Raw genomic sequence first — 12359 nt, 5'->3', positions numbered from 1 at the left:
GAAAACAAACAGTGGGCAATAGGGGGGCCACTATATGTCCTAACTTCTAAGTCTTCTTGGCCCCCTACCCCACTTTATTATTGGAATTTCTCTCACTGAAGTGACAAATAATATCCGAATTGTGAAATCTAATAGATACTTTTAAGTCTTAGCCTCACTAGACCTTTGATGTAGCTGATCACAAATTCCCCTTTGAAAAGTCTCTCTTACTCTGGTTTCCCTGGCATTACTCTCTCCTACTTCTTCCTCCTCTATGATTTTTTTCTTCTCCCATTCTTCCTGGTTCCTCCTCTATCTAATGCTAAATATTTGTCTTAGTCCATTCTCTGTTGCTGTGAGAAAATATGTGAGACTAGGTGATTTATAAAGAATAGGGGCTGAAAAGTCCAAAAATATAAGTGCTGGCATCTGGTGAGGGCCTTCTTCCTGAATCATGATATAGCAGAAGGTATCACACAATGAGACAGAACAAATTTGCCAGAGAGAGCTGCTTTTATTTTTAAAAAAGTCCACTCCCATGATAACATATCAATTCACTAATCCACAAACTGGTTATCATGAGGGCTTTACCAATCACTTCCCCTTCAAATATCAGTAACATATGATTTGGGGATTATGATTCCAACACATGAATTTGGGAGATAATTCAAACCCACAGTACTACTGAATTTGTAAAGTTCCTGTTTAGTGTGGGTTTCTCTCTATCTATCTATCTATCTCTATCTCTATCTCTATCTCTATCTCTCTCATCTCTCTCCCTCTCTGAGGTTCTAGGGATTGAACGTAGGCCCTTGCACATACTAGGCAAGTGTTCTACCACTGAGCTACACCCCAAGCCCAGAAATAGGCATTCTTGTACATGGCTGGTAGAAGTATGACTTGCTGAAACCTCTTAGGGAATTAATCTGGCAATATACATTAAAACATATACCAAGGAAATTCCCACAAAGGTCTATAATGGAGCATGTATGAGGATGCTCATCATGTTCTTTGTGGTGACAGGAAGTTGAGGGCAATTTGATTGCCTGTCACTGGAAAAGACGATAGAGAAAAAGTGGTAGATGTATGCTCTGGAGTACTATGCAGTGGTTAGAAGGAATGTATTCGATGTATACAGAGCAAGAGGAAGGGCTTTTACAAAAGGATTCTGAGCAAAAAAAAAAAAGAAGGAAATGTTAGCATGATTTTTATAATTTAAAATGCACATACATAAAATAACAAATTGCACTTTATAAGAATACAGTCAAACATAAATGTATATGTCGAGAAATGAGCCTGGCACTGTGGTGCACACCTGTAATTCCAGTGGCTCAGGAGGCTGAGGCAGGAGGATAATGAGCTCAAAGCCAGCCTCAGCAATAGTGAGGCGCTAAAGCAACTCAGTGAGACCCTGTCTCTAAATAAAATACAAAATAGGGCTGGGCATGTGGCTCAGTGGTAGAGTGTCCCTGAGTTCAATCCGTAGTTCATCCCCTCAAAAAAGGGAAAAAAAAAAGAAATGGTTATCTATGGGGTAGAGAGGGCATAGGACTAGGGAAAGGGACTAAAAAAGGAATATATGAATGAGAATGTACAAGGGAGGGAACTGACACAGGCAAATAATAATAATAATATGCTATAGACTGAAGAATAAGATTAATTCATCCTGAACCACTGATGAACCCCCCAAATTAATAACACATTCTCTTTGAATCTATTGTCTATTTCAAAATTTTTGTCACCACTAACAATATTTCTGCAATAAATATCCTTTGTGTGTATATTTATGTTATGATTATATTTCTTTTTTAAAAAATATTTTGTTTTAGTTTTAGTTGGACACAATACCTTTATTTTATTCTTATGTGGGGCTGAGGATCAAACCCAGTGCCCTGCATGTGCTAGGCAAGTGTTCCACTGCTGAGCCACAACCCCAGCCCCTGGTGATTATATTTCTATAGATACAATTTTAAATTGTGGCATCTCCATATACGGAATATGGCATAGTTATTAGAAAGCATGGGTCACAAAGAAATCCATACCAAGACACATCATAATCTTTGGAATAAAACAGATGAAGAAAATATCTTGAATTCAGCTAAAGAGAAAAGATGCATTATTTACAAAGGAACACAAATTTTAATGAGAGCAGGCTTTTCATCTCAAACCGTGCAAGCCATAACAAGTGGCATGAGATTTTTCAAGTGCGGAAAAATGTGAACTGTTGGATTAGAGCAGGAAATAATAAGCCTGGAACATCTCATAGTGCCAGAAAATCAGGAAGTGCCCCAAAAGAAAACACACACACACACACACACACACACACAATAAGTAGGTGAAAGGGTTATAGGAGCCAACAAAAGGGCTCCAAATGGCCAAGGCTAGAAGAATCTGAGCAACGAAATAAAATGGTATTAGATTATAATCCAAGGTATAAAATATATCTTCATGAATCCATGCACATATAAATAAGTGATTGATTGGATAGATCAGCATATATATGTGGGAGAAGAGACAAATCTGCCATGCAGACTTCTAAATAATTTCTATAGATGCTCTTCCCTCAAGGAGATGGAGCATAACTCTGTTCATTAAATTTGGGTGCATCTAGTGACTTCCAGGGGTATAGTATGGAAACAGGAAAAAGAGTAATCTTACTGTGGAGAAATCTGACAAATACTACCTAAGCCAGGTGCTAAAAGTCAACAAAAACAGTGTTAAGTCATTTTGATAGTAGATATCCTTGTCATGATGTGATGAACATTTGTTTGTCTGTAATCTTCTTCCTCCAATTCATAACCTTAGTTTAATCATGAGAAGCATCAGATGAATTTCAACATTTTACAAAACAGCTGATAAATACCTCCTCAAAACCATCAAGGTCATCAAAAACAATTAATGTCTGAGAAACTGTCACAGTCCAGAGGAGCTCAGGGAGACATGATGACTAAATGAAATGTGGTGTTCTGGATTGTATCTTGGAACAGATAAAGGACATTAGATAAAAACTAAAACTCTGAATGGATTTTAATGATAATGTATCAGTATTGCTTCATTAATTGTAACAAACATATTTTACTAGTATGTTAATGATAGGAGAAACTGGATGGGGACTCTCTATACTATCTTTGTAATGTTTTTGGTAGATATAAAACTGTTCTAAAAAATAAACATTATTGGTTTCTTTCAGGGGGCAGTGCTATGGATCAAGCCCAGAGAAATACTCTGTATGCTAGTTCCACTATGAAACTACATCCCAGCTTCCTCCATCCCCAAATAAATATTATTTTAAAAAAGAACTGTTGATACCAGGTATAGTGGTGCATGCCTATAATCCCAGCTATTCAAAAAGCTGAGAGAGGAGGATCATAAGTTCAAGGTCAGCCTGGGAAACTTAACACTGTCTCAAAATAAAATAAAAAGAGTTGGGTATGTGGCTTAGTGGTAGAGCAAATACATATCATGCACAAGGCCCTGGGTTCAATCCCTAGTCACACACACACACACACACTTGTTAACCATAGATTTTATATCTGACAAAACTACCCTTCAGATAAAGGAAAATTAGGAGAATCTATTGCTAGCACATCTTTCTGTTAAAGAATGGCTAATTAAGGAAGCTCACTAATGAGAATATAAATAAGAGAAGAAGACCTAGATGTTCACAAAGAAAAAACATAAAATGGGCAAAATAGGGGTATATTATCCTCTATGAGTTTCTTAAATCATACATAATAGCTAAAGCAAAAATTGTACCACCATGTGATATGGTGTTCAACATATGTACAGGAAATACTTCAGACCAAGCATATATTTTTAAGGTGGGGAAGATAAAGGGATTTCAATGTAAACAGAGTTTCTATATTTCACTTGAAGTGGTAAAACACTGATACCAGTAGACTGTGATAAGTTACATATCATAATATCTAGAGCAACCACTAAGAAAAGCCTATAGAGCAATATAATTAAAAATACCATAAATAGATCAAGACAGAATACTAGAAACTGTTCAAGTAACCCATAGTAAAGCAAGAAAAGATAAAGAAAGAAATAGAATAAATAATACACTACAAAATGTCAGACTCAAACCTTAACATATTAATAATTACTGTTATTGGTTGAACTATGTTCCCCGAAAATAAAATGTGAATTTCTTTTAAAATAGGGTCTTTTCAGATTTAATCAAGTTAAAATGAGGTCATTACAGTGGATCCTAATCCAATATAACTAGTATCCCTATAAGAAGAGAAATATTTGGACAAAGACATAGAGAAGGAAGAACACTATGTGAAGACAGAGATACAGAGAGAAGAAAGCCACGTGAAGATAGAAGCAGAGATTGGCGAGAAGCTGCTCCTGCAAGCCAAGGAATGCCTGAGACCAGGCCAACAGAAACTGGACAAGGCAAAGAAAGATCCTCCCTTAGAGGCTCCGGATGGAGCATGGCCCTGCCAAATACTTTGATTTTTGGACTTCCACCCTCCAGAACTGTGAGAGAATAAATTCTTGTCATTTTAAGCCCCAAGTCTGTGTTACTTTATTATAGCAATACAAGGAAACTAACACAATTAGCCTAAAATGTAAATAGTTCAAATGTACCCCCAAAAAAGAGAGATTGAAAGGACAGATAAAAAATTATTAACTATGTATAGGCTGTCTACAAGAAATTTACTTGGAATATAATGTGATACGTAAGTAGAAGGGTGTAAAAAAAAACATGCCATATGAACATTATTCAAAAATGTTTGAGTTAGATCGATATGTATTGACCCAAGGATATATCCACTACAGTATTACCAAGTGAGAAAATCAAGTTGCAGTATTATAAATTTTTTGTAAAAAATAAAGGGGCTGTGGTTGTGACTCAGCGGTGGAGCACTCACCTAGCGCTTGTGAGGCCCTTGGTTCGATCCTCAGCACCACATAAAAATAAATAAATAAAGGTATTGAGTCCAACTACAACTAAAAAATAAATATAAAAATTTTAAAAAATTATCAAAATCATATACATGCATACACACTCTCATGGAGATGGTGTGAAAGGTTACACATATTGGTCTCCTCAATGTTACAAGGGGAAAGTAAAAGGATATGAAAGGGGTGAGATTATTATTTACATACAAGTATAGACTAGCCAGATTTTATTAATGTTATAAATTTTATAATGGCTTATATGACACATAAGCTTAACACAATATCAGTGGGAAACACACAGAAAATACATATCACAAACTGCTCCTTTGCTAAACTTTTGGTGAAATACTTTCTGGCCTTATGGAGGTACTTGAAATTTTCAGTTAGGAATTAAAGTTAGGAAAAATGCTTATTTCATGGGACTCTAGAATTCCTTTTTGGAGATGTTTAAGGAAGTAGCATCCTGGTTAGGTATCTGATTTTATATTTTTTCCAGATTTTATAATTGTCTCATTCTACATTGGAAAGATAATCAAGGAAAATATTTTACATGTGATCTTTAACATATGCCTCACTCTGTACACAAGAATGGAGAGAGATTATTGACTTAATCTTCTTGTATCTTTGACTTGTTTCATCTGTTACTGAGAACATGCTTTTTAATTTAAAAAAAATCTGAAACTAATAAAAAAATTTTTGAGGGGAAAAAAACTATAATTTCCACAAACCTACTTTTATTCCTGTCCTCTACTTTGGTAAATGGTACCATTATTCATTCCCAAGACAGATCTGAAAATAACGCAAGGTCCCCCTCCCCTTTCTGTAATCTTCCACCCTTCCTCTTAATTAGTCACCAAAATCCAGAATCTAGTTCATAAATATCCCTACCTTCCTCTAATTAATCATAAATCCTATCCTTTCTTAAGTCCTATCTCTTTTAAAATCCCTTCCCTTCTTTTCCACCCTTGCCAATAAAGCTATTTTTAGTTCAAGATTTTAACATCATTATTTTGACAGCCTTTAAAATAGTTCCTGTTTTACTCCTCTACCCAATTTCTCTCAAACAATGCTTTTGACTTAGCTTTGTATACAGTAGGGGTATAGAAAAGTCCACAAAGTGATTACAGGTAGTACAAATATATTTTAATAGGTATAGTTTTATTTTGATATATTAAGAAACACATCATAAAACACATGAATTCAAAGATACTATTGCCTAATTTTTAGACATTAAAATGTTGAAGATAGAATATGAGAAGTAAGGCCTGAGGTTGCAGCTCAGTGGTAGAGCACTTGCCTAGCACATGTGGGGAACGGGGTTCAATCCTTAGCATCACATAAAAATAAATAAGCAAAGGCATTGTGTTCATATACAACTAAAATAGCAAGGATGGTGGAATGTGAGGGTCATCATTATACAAAATACATGTATAAAGATCTGAATTTGGTGTCAACATACCTTATATATAAACAGACATATGAAAAATTGTGGTATATATGTGTATTAAGAATTGTAATGCAGAGGCTGGGATTGTGGCTCAGTGGTAGAGCGCTCGCCTAGCATGGGCGGGACCTGGGTTCCATCCTCAGCACCACATAAAAATAAAGGCATTGTGTTGTGTTCATCTACACCTAAAAAATAAATATTTAAAAAAAAGAATTTCAATGCAAAAAAAAAAAAGAGTACATGTATAATGGCATAATTTGGTGTGAACATACTTTATATACGGAGTTACAAAAAATTGTGCTGTACATGGGCAATAATGAGTGTAATGCATTCCACTATTGTCATGTATTTAAAGAAAAAAGAATATGAGTAAGTGAAGTTTGTAATTAACACGATAAAACCCAAACTCCATGATTTTTTATAATGTCATTCTACCTTTACAATTTCATCATCATACATGTACCATTATAATTAGGGGAAACTTTCTGATGGTTTCCAAATAATTCATGTTTCTTTTCCTTCTCTACCCTTCCTCATGGCATTCTTTCTAATGTCTGCCTAGTAAATTTCTCCTTATGCTTCAATATTTAGCTCAAATATTCTATCCATGAGGATTTTTTTCTGATACTTTAGGCTCACATATGTTTCTAGAATACCTCTATTCTAGTACTTACAATGTTTAATATGGTAATTATTTGTTTATATATTTGTATTTCTCACAAAAATATGAACTCTTCCAGGGCGGGGACTAAATCTTATTCAACTCTTATCCTAATCTCAAAAAATACTTGGCAAAAGTACCACCATGAGCCAATAACTATGGTTTAGTCAATGCATACATGATGGTATATGCCATATCCTAGATTTGTTGTAGGCTATACCATGTAAGTTTGTGTGAGTATACTCTATGATGTTCATAACAGTGATACCCGATGATGAAGTTTTCAGAATGTATACCTTGGGTAAGTGACACATGATGGTACCCATAAAATGTAAGTTGAATGAAAAGATCCAACTCTTGAATCTGGATCCAAGCAGACTATTTCCTAAAGACAGATCTGCTTTGCATGTTACTATAGCTTCCTTTCTTCCTTTCAACATTGTTCTGGTCACCTGGAAAAGAAAACGTAGGCCAAAATCATAAAGGTTTTAGAGAAAAGAACAGAACAGATTAAAAGGGTCTAGTTTATTTCACTTAGTATAATGTCCTTGAGGTTCATCTATGTTTTAGCATATGTCAGAATTTCCTTCCTTTTTAAGGCTGAATAGTATTCTGTTGCATGTGTATGCTATATTTTGTTTATCTATTCATTTTGTCATGGACATTTGGGCAACCTCCACTTTTTGGCCATCATGAATGATGTTATAAATATGCATGTATAAGTATCTGAGTCCTTGCTTTAATTCTTTTAGATACATAATTAGGAATATAATTGCAGTGTTTTTTGTTTGTTTGTTTACCATATATAGCGCTGTACTGCTGAGCTGAACCCCAGCTCTTTTCATTTTAATTTTGAGACAGGGTCTTGCTAAGTTGCCCAAACTGGCCTCAAACTTGCAATCTTCCTGCCTCAGCCTCCTGAGGATCTGGGATAATAGGCATGTGCCACTACTACACCTGGTGCAGTTTGTATTTTTAATCATTTTGTTTCTCAAGCTGCATTTTCACCAAACCTGTGTTGCATTTAATTAGAAAAAAGTGGGGTTATTAAAACAAAGAGGGCTAGGGTTATAGCATAGTGGTGGAGTGTTTGCAGTGTGGCACTGGATTTGATCCTAAGTAACACATAAAAATAAATAAAAATAAAGATATTGTGTCCATCTATAACTAAAAATTTTTTTAATCATTCTTGAAAAATAAAGAAAGAAAGCCAGGTGCAGTGGTGCACACCTGCAATCCCAGTGGTTTGGGAGGCTGAGGCAGGAGGATCTTGCGTTCAAAGTCAGCCTCAGCAACTTAACAAGGCCCTAAGTAATTCAGCAAGACTTTGTCTCTAAATAAAATAACAAAAAAGGTCTGGGGATGTGGCTCAGAGGTTAAGTGCCCCTGGATTCAATCCATGATACAAACAAACAAAAAACAAAGAAAAATGCTACATATATTTAAGAGACATTAATTAATATGATAGTATTTTTGGTCTATTAGATATAGAATTCAAGTTAGCTCTGAATCTGATCAACTTTGGATAAAATGATAAGATTGATATTGAGTTTCTGGACATATAAAATGATGGATCAGATCCTAGTATTCAAAATGCCACACAGATACCGGCATCTGTAAGGCTCAATTGAAAACTGCCCATTGGAGCCTTTTGGATAGCTGTGTTGCAATGTTGGTGACTCCAACTTTACTAATAGTGAATAACAAATTTAGAATTAAGGGGCTCTCAATCTCCTTTCAGTTTATTACTTTCCTGAATGAATTTAAAAATTGAAAGAAGCATTAGAAGTCAATATGAATAAAAAAAAGGAAGTCAATACAAATACAAATGAGAATAATCCTTTTACAAAACAATCTACCTGGAATGAATTGGCCTTATGAAAGTGCTTTTAGTGTGTATATATTTGGCCTCCATAGGCATTAATCAGGGTGTGGATCCCTTAAGAAATGTAAATACAAGGTTATTATTGTTTTTATAAAGCAATATCTCAGAGGATCATTTCCGAGCACTCTATAACTGCATTTATACCAGGAAAGCTATCTTATCTGTATTATAGAGTGTAAACTTTTACCATAAACTTGTTTCTCAGCCTGACTACAGAACTCAGCTCCTCTAAAGGTCAACTACAAATACATCAAGCAAAATCTACCTTGAAAAATTCAGTGGGGATTAATTGCAAAATATACAAGATTTCTTTTGGGGGTGATGAAAATGTTTAGAAATTTATTGTGGTGACAGATGCATGACTGAATATACTAAAAAAGATTAAAATCACAAAATTTAAGTGTTTGAAATGTATGGCATATTGATTCTATCTCAACAAGGCTGTCACACACAAAAAAAACCCCAGAAATTGGGAAAGTGAAAATACAAACCAGAGAATGAGAGAAAATATTTGCAAATCATCTATTTGATAAGTATCTAGTATCTCAAATATATTAAAAAAATGACTACAACTCAACAACAAAAAGATAAGCCAACTTTTAAAAGAGCAAAGATTCCATTTGACATTACTCTACAGAAGTATGCAAAAGGGCAAGAAGCATATGAAAAGATGTTTAATATCATTAACTGTCAAAAAATGCAAATCTGCCAAGCACAGTGGTACAAATACTGTAATCCCAGTGACTCAGGAGCCTGAGGCAGGAGGACTGCAAATTCAAGACCAGCCTCAGCAATTTAGGGAGGCCCTCAATAACTTAGTGAGACCCTGTCTCAAAATAAATGGACTGGAGCTGTAACTCAGTGTTTAAGTGCCCCTAGGTTTAATCACCAGTACCAACAAAAAAGTGCAAATTTAAGCCACAATGTGACATCACTTCATGCCTACTAGGATGGCTATAATAACAACAACAAAGAAGACAGGTAGTAATAAGCATTAGTAAAGGTGTAGAGAAAATCCCATACATTGCTAAAATGGTGCGGCTACTGTGAAAAAGAATTTGGTCATTTCTCAACAAGTGAAACAGAATTACCACATGACTTAGGTATATGCCCAAAATAACTGAAAACAGGTGTTCAAACAAAACATTGAATAAATATGCTCATAGATGTACTACATACAATAGCCAAAAAGTGGAAATAATTCAAATGTCTCTCAATGAATACATGGATAAACAGAATGTTGTACATCCATGCAATGGAATATTATTCATAAAGTACAGATATATTTTATAACATAGACAAACTTTGAAAACATCATACTAAATGAAAGAAGTAAGACAAAATGAAACACATACTGTATGATTCAATTTATATGAAGTATCCAGAATAGGTAAAATCCGTAGTAATAGAGACCATATTAGCAGGTGCCAGTGGGAGCAGGGAGCAATGAAGAGTGACTTCTTAATGGCACAGAGTTTTTCCATCTGGAATGATGAAAAACTTCTAGAACTGAAGAGAGATAATGATTGCACAACACTGTGAATGTACTGTAAATGTGATGCCACATAAAACATTAAATTTTATGTGTATTTTATCTCAATAAAAAAAATCCAGCCATGTAAGAAGTTGTAAGAAAACATTAGAATAACAACTATAAATAAGGTTTAAGCTTAATTATGTCACAGCTTAGCAATAAAAGTATAGCGGATCTGCTGGGTGAGGTAGTACATGCCTTTAATCCCGGGGACTTGGAAGGCTGACAGGAAGATCACAAGGTTGAGGCGAGCCTCTGTAATTTAGTGAGGCCCTGTCTTATGATAAAATTTTAAAAGGCCTAGGGATGTGGCTCACGGGTAGAGTCCCTGTGCATTCAATCCCCAGTACCAAGAAACAAGCAAAACAAAAACAAAACCCACAAGTATAGTGGATCTCACCAATTGAGATATAGGCATGTATCTAGCAAAATGTCAGACTAATGGATTATTTATTTGTTATTGTTATTTTCTGTAGTGAGAAGTAAAACCAGTAGCAAAACTCTACCACTGAGCTATGTTCCCTGCCATCTCTACTTTGAGACACTGTCTCCTTAATTGCCCAGGCTGGCCACACATTTGTGATCCTCCTGCCTCAACCTCCTGAGTAGCTAGGATTACAGCATGTGCCACCATGCCCAACTGACTATTGAAATGTTTTAGCATGTAAAAATGATTTTATTTTCGGAATAAACCTTAGATAACATCCTCATTTTCCATACATGAAATATCTTTACCTTAGGCATACCATATTCAAATTGTAGAAAACCAAGACAAAGAGTAAATCTTGAAAGAAGTTAGAGTTTAAAAATTCCTTCCCTGTAGAGAAACAAGGATGAAAATTACATCTGAGCTCTCCTTAGAAACCATGCAAACAAGAAGAGATAGGAATGAAATATCTAAGGTACTGAAAGAAAAATCCCTCCAACTTAGAATTCTGCATCCAGAGAAATTATCCTTTGGAAGTGAAGATCAACAACAAAAAACAGTCCAATTTAAAAGGCAAAGGACTTAAATAGACATTTATCCAAAGAAGATGTACAAACAGCCAATAAGCACTTGAAAAGATGCTTAGTATTACTAATAATTAGAGAAATGCAAATCAAAACCATGAAATATCACTTCACACCTATTAGTATGGCTATAATTTTTTAAGAAACAAAAAAAAACAGGATATAATAATCATTGGCAAGGGCATGGAGAAATTGAAACACTTTTGCATTGATGGTAAGAATGTAAAATGGTGCATACAGATGCTTTGGAAAACAGCATGGCTACTCCTCAAATGTATTCCTTATGATCTAACAATTACGCTTCTAGATACATACTCCAAAGAACTGAAAAACTGGGATTTAAACAGATTTTTCGTTTTACTTTGGTACTGGGGATTGAACCATGGGAGCTCTTTATTACTGAGTTACATTCCCAGCTTTTTTTATTTTTTATTTTGAGACAGGGTCTTGCCGAGTTATTTAGGGCCTACGTTGCTGAGGCTGGCCTTGAACTTGAGATTCTCCTTCCTCAGCCTCTCAAGTCACTGGAATTATAGCATGTGCCACTATACTTGGCTAAACAGATATTTGTACACCCGTGTTTGTAGTATCATTATTCACAATAGCCAAAAGATGGAAATGATTCATATGTCCATTGATAATGAATGGATAAATAAAACATGATGTATTTATACAAAGAAATATTATTCAGCTTTGAAAATAAATAAGCCAGGCACAGTGGTGCATGCCTGTCATTCCAGCCTCCTGGGTTCAATCCCCAATACCACAAAAAATAAAAGAAAGAAATTCTGGTACATTCTACAGATGAATGAACCTTGAATATATTAAGCCTAAGTGAAACAAGCCAGACACAATAAGATAAATATTGTATGATTCCACTTATGTGAGGCATCTGAAATTGTCAAATTTATACATAGAAAGTAGAAGA

The 12359-nt window shown here is 34.9% G+C and overlaps 1 long non-coding RNA gene across 1 annotated transcript; it reads right to left on the bottom strand.

Moving 5' to 3' along the window:
- Positions 1-5764: 5764 nt before the first annotated feature.
- On the bottom strand, positions 5765-11392 carry LOC131425039 (uncharacterized). Its single transcript, XR_009228843.1, has 3 exons — positions 11156-11392; positions 10242-10395; positions 5765-7453 (listed from the first exon to the last, which is right to left on the bottom strand). It is a non-coding gene; the product is annotated as an uncharacterized LOC131425039 (long non-coding RNA).
- Between the last annotated feature and the right edge of the window lie 967 nt (positions 11393-12359).

The sequence above is a fragment of the Marmota monax genome, unplaced genomic scaffold (assembly GCF_021218885.2).
Source record: "Marmota monax isolate L192 unplaced genomic scaffold, Marmota_monax_Labrador192_F-V1.1 WCK01_AAM20220418_F8-fsc00284, whole genome shotgun sequence".
Lineage (NCBI taxonomy): Eukaryota > Metazoa > Chordata > Mammalia > Rodentia > Sciuridae > Marmota > Marmota monax.
This window is presented reverse-complemented; position numbering and strand designations above follow the sequence as displayed.